The sequence below is a fragment of the Artemia franciscana genome, chromosome 1 (genome assembly GCF_032884065.1).
Source record: "Artemia franciscana chromosome 1, ASM3288406v1, whole genome shotgun sequence".
In the NCBI taxonomy this organism is placed as follows: Eukaryota; Metazoa; Arthropoda; class Branchiopoda; order Anostraca; family Artemiidae; genus Artemia; species Artemia franciscana.
Genome location: NC_088863.1, coordinates 32,352,917 through 32,362,961, shown reverse-complemented (window position 1 = coordinate 32,362,961; position 10,045 = coordinate 32,352,917).

Genomic DNA, 10,045 nt, shown 5'->3' with positions numbered 1-10,045 from the left:
ATAAGGGTGAATATGGAACGACCCACTTGTTATCTACTGTGATGTAACGGTTACGCTACTTTATGATTGCTGATTCTCCGGCATCTTTGGTAGACCTTCTTCTATACAAAGGGTATCCATAATTGCCGGTAATTGTGTTAGGTACTAAAATTCAATGATATTGCTTTGTGCACCTTCCTCTGTCCATGCATGCTGAATTTTCATTCAGTTCACCGCAAGGTCCATGTATCATCTTTTTTACCACAATTTCATATAAGCCCTTAGCGACATTTTCATCAGGTATTTCAGCGGAAATCATATCATCAACTTACTTAGAAACAATTTTATTAACTAGCAATATTAGTATATGTGGGTGTGGCAATCCTCGCTTTTGCCATACCACTGAGTAAAACAAGCATCGCAGTTGCCCAAACACTAAGTTTTACTATGAAATTAATAAGTGTTTCTCCTTTTGTCCAGGACTGTCCAGGAAATGAAAGTAGGTGCATATCGTCCCAAGATAGATTACTTGTAAACGTAATAAATAAATCTGGACGACCATAGAGACGAACATACGCAATGGCATCTTGAGCATACTCGTGCATCTGACGCGGACTGCCTGACGCGGAAGGTAAAATCCTTACTCTTCCAATGTAAGTGGTTCTGCCGTCATTTACAACTGCATCTTGCAAATGAATGTATTGTTCAGAGCGGAGCTTGGTCTGATTCAGACGGATGAATAGCTAACGTTCTGATTCAATCTTTGCATACATATCAACGATGTATTGGTGAAACAATTTATGGCATTTTAAAATATAATTCTCTTCATCCTAACGAGTCATTAGTCTATAGGCAAAATAGTTCATTGTGCTGCATTTTTATCCATTTCTTTGTTAGTGGCTGGATTTATCAATTTAATATTAAAGTGATAGCCGTCGGCTCCATCCCGAAAAATGACAGGATATTGTAGGGCTTCGTAGCATCGATGAGTTTCAGCAATTCTTGTCTACTGAGCGTTTCGCCTATGAAGAATAAAATGTTGATGTATGAACTGATCACCAAACATAAAAATTGCCACTGCAATGATAGTTGGAGCATTGTATCTACGCACATATTCACCTATAGGCGATTTTTCAGGGTAAATAAAAATTTTATGCGTATCAGTAGCCATCAAATCGATTGCTGTTTTGAACAGACGCACTAAATTATTATTTCTGGAAAAGATGCTGCATCTGGGAAACAATAGTCCTTTCATCGTCGGGAGAAATTTGCAACGTGCATTCAATTCAGCATTGCTATCACTGATGAAGTACAATTACAAAAATTTTTATTGCTCACCTGAGAATGGTAGAAGGGAACCTGCTCTATGATAAATTTGCCCTTTTACTTTGAAAGTAGGAAAAAAATGACATTGATCTTCGATTTGGGCCCCAAACGATGTCATTTGGAAATATGAGTTATATATCCTGATGTTTGATAAAAAAAATGCTTCAATTTAGACGTATACCCAGTAGGCAGCTTTCAATTGCTCTGGTGGCGCAGCCAGTTGACTTTTTTTAAGTTTTTTTAATTCTTTTTTAGTTTTTCTTTTTTTTTTCCTTAGTAGAAATTTAGTAGAAACTAAAAAAGAAAAAAAAACGAAGAAAAAGAAAAACCCCCCCATAAAAGTAGTACTAACAGATATTACTAACCACTTCTACTGAGCTTCAAAGTAAAAAGAAAACTAAAGGTTTTTTTAAGCTTTTCGAATTGCTTTAATCCATTGTCAAAATATATTCAAATATTTTTGCAATTACCGGTTTTTTACTCTTTAAGCAATTTAGTGATTTTTAATAAGAGCATCAATATTTTTTTGAATATTTTTTATTCAAAAAAGTATGATTTTCTCATCTTTTTTTTTCTCAGTTTTCTTTTTTTTTAATTTTTTTATTTTTAATTTTTTTTTCTTTGTTAGTTTTTTCTTTTTTTTAGTTTGTTCTTTTTATTTCTTTTTTAACTCTGTTTTAGTTTTTTTTTAGTTTTTTCTTATTTTATGTCTGTTACACTATGTCTGTTACGCCAGATTATATCTTCTACATATATAAAAATAAGTTATTTTTGTGTTGAGGGTTTGCATATGACGTCTGAAAAATAAAGAAGAAAAAGGAAACTGAAAAAAGAAAAATGATAAAAACCTAAAAAACAACTAAAAAGAAAAAACTAAAAAAAAAATAAAAAATAAAAAAAAAATAAAAAAAGAAAACCCTAAAAGGAAAAAATATAAAAAAATAAAAAAAATAAAAAGATAAAAAATTAAAAAGAAAAAAAACTAAAAAAGCTAAAAAACTAAAAAAAGAAAAAACTAAAAAAACCTGGGAATTGCACAAATATTTCAATATATTTTGACAAAAGATTAAGGTAATTTGAAAACCTTAAAACAGATACCCAAATATTTGAGGTTTATTATAAATTGTTGGAGCTTTAGCTTGCTTGGCACGTAAAGATTTTTCGAAGTGTCAGTGTTAGAATGAAGATTGACAAATTGAAGAAAACAAATCAATAAAAGGAAGAAACTTAAAAAAGAAAACTAAAAAAGAAAATAACTAAGAAAAAAAACTAAAAAAGAAAAAAAAGGAAAAAGAAACTGTAAATATATATATATATAAATAAGTTGTATATATGTAGGTTTGTTTGTTTGTGGGTTTGCATTTGACATCATTATAAGTATATAAAGTTTTGTATATGACATCATTATAAGATGACACTACAGACCGGGACACCGGGACACAAATGACGACCGGGACACAGGGGATATAGATGACGACGGGGACGCTCAAAGAGAAATTACAGACCGGGACACCGAGACACAAAGACGACCGGGACACCGGGACAGAGGGAATATAAATGACGACCGGGGCACTCAAAGAAAAATTACCGACTGGGATACCGGGACACAAATGACGACCGGGACACAGGGAATATAAATGACGACCAGGACAGAAGAACACAACTACAACGGGGACGCCGGGGGCACAGGGGGATATATAAATGACGACGGGGACACAGGGAATGTTCGATTATCAATCACAATCAACAAAGCTCAAGGGCAATCGTTAGAAAAATGCGGTATAGATATGAATACGGATTGTTTTCCCATGGACAATTATTATGCTGCATGTTCAAGAGTAGGTAAACCTGACAATCTATTTATATGGAAAGACAATAGGACAGCAAAGAATGTTGTATATTCGCAAGTTTTACGTAGTTAAATATATATTATATATATCTATATATTTAAAAATAAGTTGTCTGTGTGTCTGTGTGTCTAGTGACGTCATGTTTGTGTTTCGACTGACGTCATGTTTGTCGACTGACGAAATTACAGACCGGAACATCGGGACACAAATGACGACCGGGACATAGGGAATATAAATGACGACCGGGACACTCAAAGAGAAAGCGACCGGGACACAAGGAATGTTCGATTAGCAATCACCATCAACAAAGCACCGGGACACAAATGACGACCGGGACACATGGAATATAAATGACGACCAGGACACTCAAAGAGAAATTATAGACCGGGACACTGGAACACAAATGACGACCGGGACAAAAATGACGACCGGGACACCGGGACACAGGGAACATAAATAACGACCTGGACACTCAAAGAGAAATTAGAGACTGAAACACCGGTACACAGGGAAAAAACAACAACGGGGACGCCGGGGGGCACAGGGGGATATATAAATGACGACGGGGACACAGGGAATGTTCGATTAGCAATCACCATCAACAAAGCTCAAGGGCAATCATTAGAATAATGAGGTATAGATCTGAATACAGATTGTTTTTCCCATGGACAATTATATGTTGCATGTTCAAGGGTCGGTAAACCTGACAATCTATTTATATGCACAGACAATGGGACAGCCAAGAATGTAGTATATTCGCAAGTTTTACTTAGTTATATATATATATATATATATATATATATATATATATATATATATATATATATATATATATATATATATATATATATATATATATATATATATATATATATATATATATATATATATATATATATATATATATATATATTCACAGGTGGGACACAGGGACAAAACTATAATGGCGCGTAACTAATATGGCGCGTAACGACTTACGCGCACGGGAGGGCTTGGGGGGGCGCGAAGGGCCCTCACCAACTAGTTGATGGGGTGGCGCGAAGCGCCACCCTAACAGCTAGTATATAAATAAGTTGTATCTGTCTGTCTGTCGAGTGACGTCATGTTTGTGTGTCGACTAACGTCATGTTTGTTGACTGACGTCATTATAAGGATTGAGCTGTATGAGTCATGAAGTTGTTTGTCGACTGACGTCATGTTTGTCAACTGATGAAATTACAGACCGGGACACAAATAACGACCGGGAACCTCAAAGCGAAATTACAGACTGGGACACCGGGACAAAAATCACGACAGGGACACAGGAAATATAAATGAAGACCGGGACATAGGGACACAAATACAATGGGGATGCCGGGGGCACAGGGAAGATATATAAATGACGACCGGGACACAGGGATTGTTCGAAGAGAAATTACAGACCGGGACACCGGGACACAAATGACGACCGCAACACAGAGAATATAAATGACGACCGGGAAACTCAAAGAGAAATTACAAACTGGGACACCGGGACGCAAATGTGCATGTTCCAGAGTCAGTAAACCTGACAATCTATTTATATGCACAGACAATGGAACAGCGAAGAATGTTGTATATTCGCAAGTTTTATGTAGTTAAAAACATATATATATATATATATATATATATATATATATATATATATATATATATATATATATATATATATATATATATATATATGTCTATATATATATAAAAATAAGTTGTCTGTCTGTGGATCAGGTGACGTCATGTTTCTGTGTCGACTGGCGTCATGAAGTTAGTTGTCGTCATTTTTGCTATGACGGTGACGTCATTAAAGATATTTAAGACATATATGTTCACGTAGAAATCTATTAATGTTTAAGTTTAAAATGACTGATGAACTTACAATGGCAAAAGCCGATGAAGATGCTCAAAGAGTCTATGCCAAAAAACTTGCTGCTGATAGAGAAAGTTAGAAAAGAAAGCGTGCCGAGGAATCAAAAGAACAGCAAGGAAACAGGCTTGAGGCTAAAGAACGCGAAACCGCGCAGTTAGATGAAGATCCACCTGGACAGCAAGAGTCAAAACATATCAAAACTGAAAATGATAGCGATGATGATTGGGTTTGGGATCTTGACTTGGATAAGGTCATCAATGCCTACCAGATTTTAGTTAAAAAAAACAAAGGTTCTGCGATATGTATTTCATAGTGAAGCTGAAAAATAAAGAAGAAAAAGAAAACTGAAAAAAGAAAAAATGTAAAAAACTAAAAAATACTAAAAAGAAAAAACACTCAAAGAGAAATTACAGACCGGGACACAAATGAAGGCCGGGACAGAGGGAATATAAATAACGACCGGGACACTCAAGGAGAAATTGCAGACTGGGATACCGGGACACAAATGACGACCGGGACACAGTCAATATAAATGACGACCAGGACAACAATGGCAACACCCGAGGAAGCTGCTCAAAACGAATGTATTCACGCCGAAGTAGCTGAGTTGGTAAAGCGTTATGTTTCAGGTTCTAGATCCGAGAGGCTCCAGGTTTGAACCTTGGCTTTAGCATTAATACAAAAGAAGAAAAAAACTAAAAAAGGTAAAAACTACATAAAAACTAAAAAGAAAATATATATATATATTTATATATATATATCATCTTTTCCACAAAAATAATAATTTAGTTCTTCTGCTTAAAAACAGCAATCGAATTGATGCCTCCTGATACGCAACTATCAACAAAGTGGCAATCGTTGTGGTCGGTGATCAGTTCTTACCTCGAGATAATATTCTTTATAGGCGAAACAATCAGTTGACAAGAATTGCTTAAACTCATCGATACTACGATGCCCTACAATATCCTGACGAATATAAATGACGCCCGGGACACTCAAATAGAAATCACAGACTGGGACACCGGGACACAAATGACGACGGGGACACAGGGAATATAAATGACGACCCGGACACAGGGACACAACTAAAACGGGACGCCGGGGGGCGCAGGGGGATATATAAATGACGACGGCAACAAAGGAAATGGTCGATTAGGAATCACCATCAACAAAGCTCAAGGGCAATCAATAGAATCATGAGGTATAGATCTGAATACGGATGGTTTTCCCATGGACCATTATGCGTTGCATGTTCAAGAGTCGGTAAACCTGACAATCTATTTATATGCACAGACGATGGGACAGCATATATATAAAAATAATTTGTTTGTCTGTCTGTCGACTGACGTCATGTTTGTGTGTCGACTGACGTCATGTTTGTCGACTGACGTAATTATAAGGATTGAGCTGTATGTCGTCATGAAGTTGTTTGTCGTCTGACGTTATGTTTGTCGACTAACGAAACTAAAGACCGGGACATCGGGACACAAATGACGTGTTATGTCTGTTATAACGTAATAGAGGCAACAATCTTGACAGGGCCTTTTGAGGGTGAGGCTTTTCTTATTCCACGTATTCTCATGATTCCAATGGATCTGCCTTTTCAACCTAAAAGATTGCAATTCCCAATTTGATTAGCATATTTAGTTTTCAGTCCAGAACCACTAAGGCTATTATGTAAATATCAAAAATATTTATGTTGTCTGAGCAATAATTTTTAGTTTTTATTTCAAAATAGAAAATTACCTGACAATTTTAGAATTATATCTATCTATATATATAAAAATAAGTTGTCTTTCTGTGGATCAGGTGACGTCATGTTTCTGTGTCGACTGGCGTCATGAAGTTAGTTGTCGTCATTTTTGCTATGACCGTGACGTCATTAAAGATATTTAAGACATATATGTTCACGTAGAAATCTATTAATGTTTAAGTTTAAAATGACTGACGAACTTACAATGGCAAAAGCCGATGAAGATGTTCAAAGGGTCTATGCCAAAAAAATTGCTGCTGATAGAGAAAGTCAGAAAAGAAAGCGTGCCGAGGAATCAAAAGAACAGCAAGGAAACAGGCTTGAGGCTAAAGAACGCAAAACCGCGCAGTTAGATGAAGATCCACCTGGACAGCGAGAATCAAAACATATCAAAACCGAAAATGATAGCGATGATGATTGGGTTTGGGATCTTGACTTGGATAAGGTCATCAATGCCTACCAGATTTTAGTTAAAAAAACAAAGGTTCGGCGATATGTATTTCATAGTGAAGCTGAAAAATAAAGAAGAAAAAGAAAACTGAAAAAAGAAAAAATGTAAAAAACTAAAAAATACTAAAAAGAAAAAACACTCAAAGAGAAATTACAGACAGGGACACAAATGACGACCGGGACAGAGGGAATATAAATAACGACCGGGACACTCAAAGAGAAATTACAGACTGGGATACCGGGACACAAATGACGACCGGGACACAGGCAATATAAATGACGACCAGGACACAGGTATTTAAGAATATCGGTCAAAGACAAATTTTTAATTGTAAGAAGACCGTTGAAAGAGACATTTCTAATTGTAAAATGACTGAAGAACCTACAATGGCAACACCCGAGGAAGCTGCTCAAAACAAATGTATTCACGCCGAAGTAGCTGAGTTGGTAAAGCGTTATGTTTCAGGTTCTAGGTCCGAGAGGCTCCAGGTTTGAACCTTGGCTTTAGCATTAATACAAAAGAAGAAAAAAACTAAAAAAGGTAAAAACTACAAAAAAACTAAAAAGAAAATATATATATATATTTATATATATCATCATTATATATATATATATATATCATTATATATATATCATATATATATATATATCATTATATATATCAAAAAGGTAAAAACTACAAAAAAACTAAAAAGAAAATATATATATATATATATTTATATATATCATCTTTTCCACAAAAATAATAATTTAGTGCTTCTGCTTAAAAACAGCAATCGAATTGATGCCTCCTGATACGCAACTATCAACAAAGTGGCAATCGTTGTGGTCGGTGATCAGTTCCTACCTCGAGATAATATTCTTTATAGGCGAAACAATCAGTTGACAAGAATTGCTTAAACTCATCGATGCTACGATGCCCTACAATATCCTGACGAATAAAAATGACGCCCGGGACACTCAAATAGAAATCACAGACTGGGACACCGGGACACAAATGACGACGGGGACACAGGGAATATAAATGTTGACCCGGACACAGGGACACAACTACAACGGGGACGCCGGGGGGCACAGGGGGATATATAAATGACGACGGCAACAAAGGAAATGGTCGATTAGCAATCACCATCAACAAAGCTCAAGGGCAATCAATAGAATCATGAGGTATAGATCTGAATACGGATTGTTTTCCCATGGACCATTATGCGTTGCATGTTCAAGAGTCGGTAAACCTGACAATCTATTTATATGCACAGACGATGGGACAGCAAAGAATGTTGTATATTCGCAAGTTTTACGTAGTTAAAAACATATATATATATATATATATATATATATATATATATATATATATATATATATATATATATATATATATATATATATATATATATATATGGCATAGACTCTTTGAGAATCTTCATCGGCTTTTGCCATTGTAACTTCATCAGTCATTTTAAACTTAAACATTAATAGATTTCTACGTGAACATATATGTCTTAAATATCTTTAATGACGTCACCGTCATAGCAAAAATGACGACAACTAACTTCATGACGCCAGTCGACACAGAAACATGACGTCACCTGATCCACAGACAGACAACTTATTTTTATATATATAGATAGATATAATTCTAAAATGGTCAGGTAATTTTCTATTTTGAAATAAAAACTAAAAATTATTGCTCACACAACATAAATATTTTTGATATTTACATAATAGCTTTAGTGGTTCAGGACTGAAAACTAAATATGCTGTGGAATAAGAAAAGCCTCACCCTCAAAAGGCCCTGTCAAGATTGTTGCCTCTATTACGTTATAACAGACATAACACGTCATTTGTGTCCCGGTGTCCCGGTCTGTAGTTTCGTTAGTCGACAAACATGACGTCAGACGACAAACAACTTCATGACGACATACAGCTCAATCCTTATAATGACGTCAGTCGACAAAAATGACGTCAGTCGACACACAAAGATGACGTCAGTCGACAGACAGACAAACAACTTATTTATATATATATATATATATATATATATATATATATATATATATATATATATATATATATATATATATATATATATATATATATATATATATATATATATATATATACATATATATATATATATATATATATATTCACAGGTGGGACATAGGGACACAACTACAATGGCGCGTAACTAATATGGCGCGTAACGACTTACGCGCGCGGGGGAGCTTGGGGGTTGCGCGAAGCGCCCCCACCAGCTAGGTGTTGGGGTGGCGCGAAGCGCCACCCCAACACGGTATGTTTCAGGTTCTAGGTTCGAGAGATTGCAGGTTCGAACCTTGAATACAAAAGAAGAAAACAACTAAAAAAGGTAACAACAGCTAGTAGATATATATCTATATATATATATATATATATATATAATATATATATATATATATATATATATATATATATATATATATATATATATATATAAAAACGAAAGTATACAAGCTGATGTAGCTGAGTTGGTAACGCGGTATGTTTCAGGTTCTAGGTTCGAGAGATTGCAGGTTCGAACCTTGAATACAAAAGAAGAAAACAACTAAAAAAGGTAAAAACTACATAAAAAACTAAAAAGGAAAAAAACTAAAAAACTAAAAAAGCTAGAATACTAAAAAAAACTAATAAAAGTTAAAAAACTAAAAAAATTAAAAAACTAAAAAAACGTAAAAACTAAAAAACTAAAACCTAAAAAAAAAACTAAAAAAAGGTGAAAACGAAAAAAAACTAAAACGAAAGAAAAACTAAAAACTAATA